Here is a 12,342-nt window from a genome sequence, read left to right on the forward strand (position 1 = left end):
CACATTTTATTCTAACCCTATAGTTAAGATACAAACAAAAAGAAAGAAGAGTCAGAGTAACTTAATTCTACTGTAAAACTTAACAGAATAATAGACAATTTAATTGTTAAACAGCAATCATTCAAATACATCCTATATACACATCCTTGGCAAAGGCAAATTCAGTAAAATAGATTGTTTCACATGCAATTCTAGCAGCAGCAAGAGATGTAACAGAGAGTAATAACGGCTTCCACATCCAGCTCCAAGATCCCAGCAACTACTGAAAGTTAAACTAAAATCCTGGTTCTGTGAGAGCTTGACTCCACCCTTGCATGCCGCTTCGTTTGTTTAAAAAAAACAAAGCTAGCTGGGTTCAGAGCAGACAACTTGGCTCCAGGTTTACAACAATTGCCTTCAAAAGAAACATGACAGAACAAATCCTTCTTCGTAGCAGCACACCATAGCAGTCACACTGAGAGATTAAGAGACAAGAACTAATGGAGTTGGGGTGATAATATTAAGCATGACAGAAGATAAGCTAATGAATAGGAATCAGGGAGTAGTGATAAATAAAGCATTTTCAAGTTTCTAGACTGTGTTTAGTGGAGTGCTGCTGGTATCAAGACTAGGCCTCAGCTATTTGTAATCTATATTAATGTCATAGACAAAGAGGTAGAGAGGAATGCATCAAACAAATTTACATCTCACTTCATTTTAATTTTCATTATCTTCAAAGTCAGGATCTATCCCTGCTGTGTGGTTGAGATTGGTAAATTATACAACCTCCCCTCAGTATCGTTTGAGGAACTGTATTGCAGGTCATGATACCATCGCGAGTACATTGTCGTCAAGCTCAGCTACAAAATCAATAAGGAAAGTGAAAACCAATAGATATGTTTCCAAGACTTAGTTGGTTGCTCACACAATACCTGCACTAACCTGTTCAAATGCTTCAGAGATGTTTGTTTATTGGCAACGTCATGTCCTTTCTACATAAAAAGCCAGCTGTAGATTCTAAATAACCACAATCTGATTGGTATCTAGTGTTGGGCTGACAAAACCTAGCATGTTAAACAGTTAATTTCTTATTCTTTGAATATAAATTTTTTTCATAGAATTGTGTAGTATAGAAGAGGCCCTTTCGAACATTCAGTCTGACAAAAATTACTTTAAATCTACACTGGTCTCACTTTCCAGCATTTGGCCTTGCACTGATATGGGACTCACTTGGCTAAATTTCCTGTGCATCGATGGTGGAGGGATTCTGGAATAAAACATTGACACAAGCTAAAACTAAAGGAAGTTCCAAACATTTATGTAACCATTGATTTTCATGAAGTCTTTGGATTGGATCTTGTGATGGGGCTGCAACTAGGGAGGTCAGTAAGATAAGTGGTTGTCCTGGGGCCAATAGGATGACCACCTGTTTCCAAGAGCTGCCAGCCAATCAAGTAGATGCCAATTCTGCAGCTTCAACAGAACCTTTAGCAGTGGTGGCCACCACTGAGGCTGCACCTCTAAGAGAAAGAATCAATGACCTTCAAAGCCAGATAAATGAGGTCTAGGGTGCCAGGGTCAGTCAGGGAGGCTCCACAAAGCAGGGTGGGTGGCTGAAGACAAGCACGCTCTTACCACATAGCAGCCATTGTAGCTGGAACATCTCAGCCAAAGAGTGGCTGAAAAGGATGGCCGCCCAGGAATTCAGTGGTAGTCTGTCAGAGTGTATGTGGTAGTGTCCTCATTGGATTGTAGTTAACCCCCTCCTCTGTGATGGTCTGAATGCGAATGGAAATGAAAACAGGTTCTCAATTAACCATTCATATTTTTGAATTAGTCCAAGGCAGGTGGCCATCTGCCACCTTTCCTGATGCTGACAAAATGGCACAATGATTGGAAGACTACTGGCAAACCCAAAAGTTTTTCCAAATCTTTTTCTATTGTGCTGGTCTTCAAACCTTCCAGTGAGCAGCCAAAAATCATATAAAATTCATATATAAATACATATAACTCTGTGCTAAGTTCCCTACTCTCCACAGCTTTGGTTCATCAGATTTAGATTTTTGTTGGATTGACAGGCAGCAGATCAAGCGACAAAGAAACTGTTGACAATCATGTCTCATAGTCCACAGGTGTGTACCCTGTAAAAAAATCAACAGTGAACAAGACAATAACTGATCATCAAAACAGAAATTGATGAAAATACTTAGTACATCTGGCAGCATTTATGAAGGGAGAAACAGAAGTAATGTTTCTGATTATCTTTTGTCTTCTTAACATTAATGTATGACTGGATAACATACAATCCATTTTTTTCAAGCACAGTTACACAAAGAGTTTAAAGACAGTAAAATGAATTTCCACTACTCTCTTAGGATCTGTTAGTTTTATTTATTTAAAACAATTAGCTAAATTTGGTGGGATCCATCAATTATGAGGCTTGGCTCAATATCTTATGAATTTGTTATTCATTCCAGCACATTTGCTGGAATATATTCTGTTCCTTCCCCATTTTGAGTAAATTAATTTGATATAAAACCAGGCTTCACCTCTGATTAAGTTTCTTATATTCTGAGAGTATGCAAGGCCTGTTGAACACTACCCCTATCTTTGTTCGTTATGCTTTAACTGATTGATTTATAGGTGCATTTTCCTGACAAAATGTTTCATGTAAATTCTCAATCCCATTGTCTCTGTAGCAGTATCACATTGGTTTCCCAGAAACACTTTTCTTCATTGAAGAACTTGACATAGAGTTGTCATTACAAACCCACTGATCTTGAACTAATTGCATCACCTGTCAAAAAAAAGTGTTGAAAAAGGGACCTCACTGAGTTTAATAGCATTATAACTTCTTCCTGTTTGCTTGAAGGAGTGTTCAGAAGCTTAACATTTAATTACTAGAGACTTGAAGGCAATCCATGGAGATTGTCATCATGTAACATAGTTTCACAAACAGAGATATACATATGTTAGATATACATGTACTAAGATTAGATTCCCTACAGTGTGGAAACAGGCACTTTGGCCCAATATATCCACACTGACCTTCTGAAGAGTAACCCAGCCAGACCCGTTCTTCTACCTTATATTTATCCCTCACTAATGTACCTAACGCTATGGGCAATTGAGCATGGCCAATTCATCTGATCTGCATATCTTTGGATCGTGGGAGGAAACCAGAGCACAGGAGAAAATCCATGCAGACACAGGGAGAATGTGCAAACTGCTCACAGATGGTCACCCGAGACTGGAATTGAACCCAGGTCCCTGACGCTGTGAGGCTGCAGTGCTAACCACTGAGCCACTGTGCTGCCCACAAACTTCCTCTTCTGCCTCTTTCTTCCCACACACCAATTTTGGGGTAGATCTGATCAGTTTCCAGGCATGATGGTATGGTCATATTTGCTTTCAGGCTATCAGTTCCAACAAATACAAATATCTATTTATGATTAGCAATGTTTTCAATTTCTATTAACTTGCAGAGTCACCATTTTCAAGAAAGATTGGGATAGTTGAGATTTGCAATGGAGGAATTTGCTCAGACTTGGCCTGGATGAGGTAGTCTGTACATTAAGTCAAAGTTGCAGAATGTGGATGTGTGATAAGTCCACTGATAATATTACGGATTGTATGAAATTTGGAGTCATCGGTCTGATGATTAGATATGTGCAGCAAGACTGAGGGTCCTATTTCCTCTTCTGTTTGTAAGCTTGTTTCTTCGTCAAGTCCTTGTTGGTTTTGAAACTTTCCAGTTAACATTTACCAGTCCATTTGTCAAAAACTTTCTCTTGGACTTATTTAACAATTAGAATTCCCATTTAGAGGAGAGGTTTGATATCACGTTAATCATGTTTGAGAGACTGGTGAGATATTCTCCTTATTAGAGAGGAAAGACACCATAACATTACTCAGTCTTGCAACCTTCCCTCAATCCCTTGTCAAATGCATTACAAGTAGTTGCTTTCTGTGAAGAATAGTGATTAAAATGCAGTCAATTTTCTATTTTGGCCACTTTTTCTCTCCTTCCTGTTTGTTGTTGTGGTAATAATGGGGTGGGGTGATAGGGGATGAAAATAATTACTGTATAGAGTATGTGTTCCATTGTTTTCAGGAGGTTGAGAGGATGATTTAATTGTATAAAATCATAGGAAACCCAGGAGAAGTGAACAGATTTTTAAAATTGAGAACGTGGCCATATTTATTTCAAAGGGAAAAAGAGGGAAAAAGAATTTTGCAGTTTTTTGGTCAAGTGACAATTAGTAGGCTGAGATTGATTAATCTTCTTAAGTATCAAGGAATATAGATTAAAGACAGGTAAATGGGATCAAGGTATAGATCACCCCTGACCTAAACCAATCACAGAATTTTTTTCAGGTGGTTCGATCTGAAGAATTGTGCTTATCCTTGATGTCTACCTGCACCTATCCAACCAGAGTTAGTGATGTTACACAATACAAGGGCCAAAATCCAGGTAGGTTGAGTGAAGTCCCTGATCCCACATTTGACCTGACTTAAAAGACCTTGATAAAGAGACACTATCTCTGTATTAAACCATACCTGTAAATTACAAAAATGGTAAACATTTCAGCTGGAGCCATTTGACTTACCAGAAGGAGATAACTGCTTTTGGAGTTAAGGCAGGGCAAACTTGGTTATCCGAACACAAATTATCTGAATTTCAGGTTATCCGAACAAGAGCTCAAGGTCCCAATACTTGGGTAAACTGTGTTATCTGAACATTCAATTATCCGAACAAAATACTCTCCAGCCATGTCGTTTGGATAATCAAGGTTGTCCTGCACTTGGAATATTGTAGGTCAGAGTGTAGGCCCACTGCCAAGTTTATAATTGTGATGTTTCTAAGATTAAAGCACTCTTTTTAAATTTATAAGATCAGCATAGTTTGGGATTCTGGCTTGAAATGTAGAATAGATTAAAGTGGGTTCATTATGACCTGCATTGGAATTTTCACTGGGATTTGTGTGATTTGTTGAGAGGAAGGTGCAAGGTAATTACACTGGAGATGATGACCAAATTCTCTGGGTTTACCATGAATAAACTCTGAACCTCCAAAAGCTCCAGAAGGATGTTAAACGCATCAAATTCTAAACAGTGGTAAACTACCCACTTACTTCTAAGATGAGAGGAAGTTGAGATCAAGGGGAACCACATAGCATTTCTGTTTAGACAAAATGTTAATGTTTTTTCTGTTGCAACAAGAAAATGGATTGAGGAAATCATAAGAGATCAGTTTCTATGTTCCCTTATAAATCCATCCGTAGCGTATGTAGAGTCATAGAGATGAACAGCATGGAAACAGACCCTTCAGTCCAACCCATCCATGCTGACCAGATATCCCAACCCAATCTAGTCTCACCTGCCAGCATCCGGCCCATATCCCTCCAAGCCCTTCCTATTCAGATACCTATCCAAATGCCTCTTAAATGTTGCAATTGTATCAGCCTCCACCACATCCTCTGGCAGTTCACTCCATACCCGTACCACCCTCTGAGTGAAAACATTGCCCCTTAGGTCTCTTTTATATCTTTCCCCTCTCACCATAAACCTATGCTCTCTAGTTCTGGACTCCCCCACCCCAGGGATAAGACTTTGTCTATTTATCCTATCCATGCCCCTCATAGTTTTGTAAACCTCTATAAAGTCACCTCTCAGCCTCCGACACTCCAGGGAAAACAGCCCCAGCCTGTTCAGCCTCTCCCTGTAGCTCAAATCCTCCAACCCTGGCAACATCCTTGTAAATCTTTTCTGAACCCTTTCAAGTTTCACAACATCTTTCCGATAGGAAGGAGACCAGAATTGCACGCAATATTCCAACAGTGGCCTAACCAATGTCCTGTACAGCCGCAACATGACCTCCCAACTCCTGTACTCAATACTCTGATTAATGAAGGAAAGCATACCAAACACCTTCTTCACTATCCTATCAGCCTGTGACTCCACTTTCAAGGAGCTATGAACCTGCACTCCAAGGTCTCTTTGTTCAGCAACACTCCCTAGGACCTTGCCATTAAGTGTATAAGTCCTGCTAAGATTTGCTTTCCCAAAATGCAGCACCTCGCATTTATCTAAATTAAACTCCATCTGCCACTTCTCAGCCCATTGGCCCATCTGGTCCAGATTCTGTTGTAATAGTTGCAGTTTTGTCTTCTGTGGGCTATAGCATATGAAAAGCATACAGAAAAAAGATGGAAGCAACCAGACATGGATATGTTATGGACCAGACCAAATCCCCTCAATATATTTTAAGAAGGTGTCCTAGACCCCAATGTTTTCTTATTTTTAGAGGCAAGTGTAAGGTGTTGTGTTCCAAATACAATTCAATTGGTCAGAGTACCAGGCTAGAAATAAAACACACTTCTTATTCTTAGCCTTTAGTTAAAAAAACAAACAGAAGAAAGAAGAATTGGAATTACTTAATTCTTTCGGAAAATTTAATAGAATAATACTTATTTAACTACTGAACAGCAAGGGTGTTCTAATATAGTAACATCCCATAAACACACCCTGCGCAAAAAAGACAAGTTCAGTAAAACTGAATGTCTCACATGCAATCCGAGCAGCAGGAAGAGAACCCCAACTTTTATCTATCACAGCTTCCACATCCAGCTTCAAAATCCCAGCAATCGCTGAAAGCTTAACTAAAATCATGGTTCAGTGAGAGCTTGACCCCACCTATTCACGCTGCTTCTATTGTTCCAACTTTGAAAAATTCCAAAAGCCTCACATGCTGTTTTCTTTATTGGCTTGGATCAGACCAGTCATCACTTCTGTCTCAACCTCTCTTCGTAAAAAAGGACAAAATACACTTCTTAAAGCCATAGTATCGTCACAATTATAAACAGTAAAAATATTGACTCTATCATTCACAACACAGAATACTGTTTGGGAGGGGTATTACCTTGGCGAGTGCTACAATTAATGCCAGGCTTTGTTTAAATCAATCACAGTCAACTTGCCAATCAATCAGCACTCCCCTCTCATGTATTGTAAATAGAGTCATAGACATGTATAGCACGGAAACCGACCCTTCGGTCCAACTCATCCAAGCCAACCAGATATACCAACCTAATCTAGTCCCATTTGCCAGTGCTTGACCCATATCCCTCCAAACCCTTTCTATTCATATACCCATCCAAATGCCTTTTAAATGTTGTTATAGCCTCCACCACTTCCTCTGGCAGCTCATTCCACACACACACACCGCCCTCTGTGTGAAAACATTGTCTCTTAGGTCCCTTTTATATTTTTCCCCTCTCTCCCTAAACCTATGTCCTCAAGTTATGGACTCCCCCATCCCAGGGAAAAGACTTTGTATATTTATCCTATCCATGCCCTTCATGACTTCATAAACCTCTATAAGGTCACCCCTCAGCCTCCGACACACCAGGGAAAACAGCCCTAGCCTATTCAACCTCTCCCTATAGCTCAAATCCTCCAACCCTGGCAACATCCTTGTAAATCTTTTCTGAACCCTTTCAAGTTTCACAACATCATTCCTGTAGGAAGGAGACCAGAATTGCACACAATATTCCAAAAGTGGCCTAACCAATGTCCTGTACAGCCGCAACATGACCTCCCAACTCCTGTACTCAATGGTCTGACCAATAAAGGAAAGCATACCAAACGCCTTCTTCACTATCCTATCTACCTATGACTCAAATTTCAAGAAGCAATGAACCTGCACTCCAAGATCTCTTTGTTCAGCAACACTCCCCTGGACCTTACCATGAATTATGAGTCCTGCTAAGATTTGCTTTCCCAAAATGCAGCACCTCACATTTATCTAAATTAAACTCAGTCTGCCACTTCTCAGTCCATTGGCCCACCTGATCAAGATCCCATTGTAATCTGAGGTAACCTTCTTCGCTGTCCACTACACCTCCAATTTTGATGTCATTTGCAAACTTACTAACTATATCTCCTATATTTATATCCAAATCATTTATATAAATGATGAAAAGTAGTGGACCCAGCACCGATCCTTGTGGCACTCCACTGGTCACAGGCCTCCAGTCTGAAAAACAATCCTCTACCACCACCCTCTGTCTTCTACCTTTGAGCCAGTTCTGTATCCAATTGCCTATTTCTCCCTGTATTCCATGACATGTACTCTTGCTAACCAGTCTCCCATGGGGAACCTTGCTGAATGCCTTACTGAAGTACATATAGATCACGTCTACTGCTCTGCCCTCATCAATCCTCTTTGTTAGTTTTTCAAAAAAACTCAAACAATTTCGTGAAACATGATTTCCCATACACAAAGCCATGCTGACTATTCCTAATCAGTCCTTGCCTTTCCAAATACATGTAATTCCTGTCCCTCAGGATCCCCTCCAACAACTTGCCCACCATCGACATCAGCCTCACCGGTTTATAGTTCCCTGGCTTGTCCTTTACTATCTTTCTTAAATAGTGGCACCACATTAGCGAACTTCCAGTCTTCCGGCACCTCACCTGTGACTGTCGATGATACACGTATCTCAGCAAGAGGCCCAGCAAGCACTTTGCTAGCTTCCTACAGAGTTCTAGGGTACACCTGATCAGGTCCTGGGAATTTATCCACCTTTATGCATATCAAAACTTACAGCACTTCCTCCTCTGTAAAACAGGCATTTTTCAAGATGTCACCATCTATTTCCCTACATTCTAAATCTTCCATGTCCTTCTCCACAGTAAATGCTGATGCAAAACACTCGTTTAGTATCTTTCCCCATCTCCTGCAGCTCCACACAAAGGCTACCTTGTTGATCTTTGAGGGGCCCTATTTGCTCCTTAGTTACCCTTTTGTCCTTAATGTATTTGTAAAAGTCCTTTGGATTGTCTTTAACTCTATTTGCCAAAGCTATCTCATGTCCCCTTTTGCTCTCCTGATTTCCCTCTTCATTATCTCCTCTTTATACTCTTTATACTTTATACTCTTCTAAGGATTCACTCAGTCTCTCAAGTCTATACCTTACATATGCTTCCTTCTTTTTCTTAACCAAACCCTCAATTTCTTTAGTCATCAAGCATTCCCTATACCTACCAGCCTTTCCTTTCACCCTAACTGTTGGTTTCCCTCTTGAATTGGTATTCTTGTGAATTATTCTGATGAGTGTAAGATGAAAAACTTCATCAAAATGATCCTGTTTTCAACAATACTCAAGTTCTGATCCAGTGAACAATGTTTAAAAAATATTGTCAGCCTCTATTGTGTACAAATGTAACTAACAATTCAAGTGAGGAACCAACAGTGTAACTTCAGGATCAGGAAGGTATCTCTTCCAATCCACCCCATATAATCACCATTCACAGGAGTTCTTCTAAGTCAGTCACTAACTGATCTTTAAAATACCTTGCATTAGGAAACCATTGTGTTCTTAAAATCAGCTGATTCTAGGAGTTTGCTATAGACCTGTTTTATTCAACCTGATGTGCTGACATGATTAACCTCTAGCTCAGAATACTCGGTAACAATAATGGGATAGACAAGGACACTAACTACAAGTCCTACCGGGGCAAATTATGATATTAAGTTTAATAAATCTGTTTTTTTTGTCACTGAAATCTGTTGAATTATTGTACAAATCCAACTGGAAACTATCATCCTTCAAGGAAGTGAATGTGCTGTCGTTCAGTCAAAACATACTAGTCAAAACATCCTCAGGTCAACTGTGATGGACAATAATTAAAATAGTCCTACTTCCCTTATTTCCCCTTCGGTCTAATTCACCATTTCTGAAGTCTCCTCCAGGCTGATTGAGAGTGCAGGATGGATGTCGTGATTTTCCCACCTGTAGGAAGTATCAGAGTAAGACTGAACTAGGCAGGTTTCGGGCTCTGAATAACTGCTTAACTACAATGTACCCATTGGTTCACATGTTTTCTCTTCACATTCCCATGAGCCCAATATATGACTTGAAGTGAATTTCACAACCACGAATAATATTTCATCATGTATGGAAATAACACTCCTGATTCATGCCAGGCTCCACAACTTCTCCTTTCAAAAACAAATCTTGCTCAGAGAAGTGCACAGAAAGATAAGAAATGGAGTGTAATTTAGGCTGTCCTTGGGTTCAAAATACATCTCTTCAAATTCAGAGGTTACAAAATCCTTGACCACTGAATGACAATCAGCTTCAACATTTTTTCTCTGACCAGTCAGTTAATTCCTGTATATCTCTTCAATACTTTCAGAGAAGACACTGGATCTGAATGCCCATCTGCACTCTCAGGCAGATTGAAAGATTCCATGGCACTGATTCAAAGGAGAGCAGTAGAGTTCTTATCAGAGACCTTGTCAATGCTTATCCTCAAATAATATCTCTAAAACTGATTTATACACTAATTGTCACACCTCTGTTCATGGAAGTTTGCTAAGAATAACTTGGCTGACAAAATTTCTACATTGTAACAATGACTATGCTTCAGGAGTACATATTTTTCTCCAAATGCTTTGGGATGTTTTGTGGTTCTGAAAGATGCCATATAAATTTAAGTATTTCCTTCAGTTCATTGTTAGCATATTTACTGAGACTCAGCCTGATTCTAGTTAATAATTTGTTCAATTTCAATCTGCTAGGGGGAGCCAATCTCCTTCTGTAGTGTACAATAGTCACACATACAAACTGTACATTCAAACCTCACATCTCTCATGCACACACACCGACACTCTCAATGACTGTGCCCATTTCTCTAGGTTATGGTGCCTGGTCTTGAATTGGGATCCGGTGTTCATGAGTGAGAAGCTGAGGATCAGAGTAGGAAGATTAAATGTCAAATGCAGGAGTGGCAGTGATGACAAGGTGGTGAATTTAATTTTAATCACATTTGATCTAAAAACTTCCCATCCCACTCAACATAAATGGTCTACTGCATCATATGTTGTCAAAAGGGATATCAGTGAGGGGAGTTGGGGACTGACAAGACAATTTAGGAGTGATGGTCTCTGCAGATCTCTTCCATGCATGCTAAACTTATGGAGATTACAACTGTGATGTTACTGCACCTGACACTCTCTCCACATTGAATCCTGTCCTCTATTTTACTGTTTAAGTGTAGAATATCTTCTAGAACTTTCAGCAGACAGTTTCAAGGCTAGGTGAAGATTAAGCTTTGACATATTTACAGCCTTTCACGAAACAATCTGCTGGTAAAGAAGGAATGGGATATGAGCCAAATGGAGAAATGTTCAAACAAGCACAAACAGGAGAACTGGATAACCCTGAAGCATTGAAAGATTCAACACAGATACCAGCATCTGCTGAGCTTAGTTGGGCACAAACCCATCTATGCCTCTGAGAAAAATCTCAAAGCTTCTGGCATACAATAAACTAATTTCAAATGCAGCAACTGCAGCTAAACATAGTAGCTATTTTACACAAAGCAACACTCCAGAAATAGCAAGAATGATCTGTTAGTTTGCTTATGTTGTTGTTGATTGAGATATTTTTGCAGAACAAAGGTAAGTGGTTCCTGCTCTTCATGTGAAGCCTAGGTTCAGAGTCTAACCTAAAGAATGGTGGAGCTGAGCAAAAAGGATGCTTCAACTGAGTGTCAAACTGTCATCCAACAGTACTGATGATTCTGAATATATTTCAAGTTCAAGTAACATCAACCTTTGCAGGGCAGAGGAGGTTCTTTTTGGGCATATGAGATTATGTTTGGTAATAATTTGCAATTGAACTTGTGCAGTTCAGTTTGAGAACAAATTCACCCATGAGGAGGAGGATGGTGATAAATGTGGAGTGGTTGGGTCTTGACTTAAGGAAGGAGTGGAGAACCCTCAGGCCACCCTCATGGGGGTTGGAGGTATAATAGAGAGGTGGTGCCTATGGTGAATAGTGGATGGTCATAGCCAGGAAACTGAAAACTAGTAAAATAACAGAGGGCATGAAGGAGCTACTCATATTGATAGGAAGAGTTTGGACAGGGGGAGAAAATATTAATTAATATAAGAAGAAATCAGTTTGGCATGACAGAAATAGATTAAAATGATAGGTATACAAGAGCAGTGTTGTTTGGACTTTACAAAAGGGGAATGTATCCAATCTATAATCAAGTCATTCCCTTTTTGAAGGCTTTTCCTTGTTCAATTACTGTTTTACCCATTAAGTTTTATTTCAACTAGTCTTAGATCAACAAATTAAAAAGGTAAAAACAATGACTGCAGATGCTGAAAACCAAATACTGGATTAGTGGTGCTGGAAGAGCACAGCAATTCAGGCAGCATCCAACGAGCGTTGGATGCTGCCTGAATTGCTGTGCTCTTCCAGCACCACTAATCCAGTATTAGATCAACAAATGTCAACTCATTTAGCTCATTAAGTTAAACAGGTGAAACCAACTGCTAACCTG

Source organism: Chiloscyllium punctatum, chromosome 16 (genome assembly GCF_047496795.1).
Source record: "Chiloscyllium punctatum isolate Juve2018m chromosome 16, sChiPun1.3, whole genome shotgun sequence".
NCBI classification, from domain to species: Eukaryota; Metazoa; Chordata; class Chondrichthyes; order Orectolobiformes; family Hemiscylliidae; genus Chiloscyllium; species Chiloscyllium punctatum.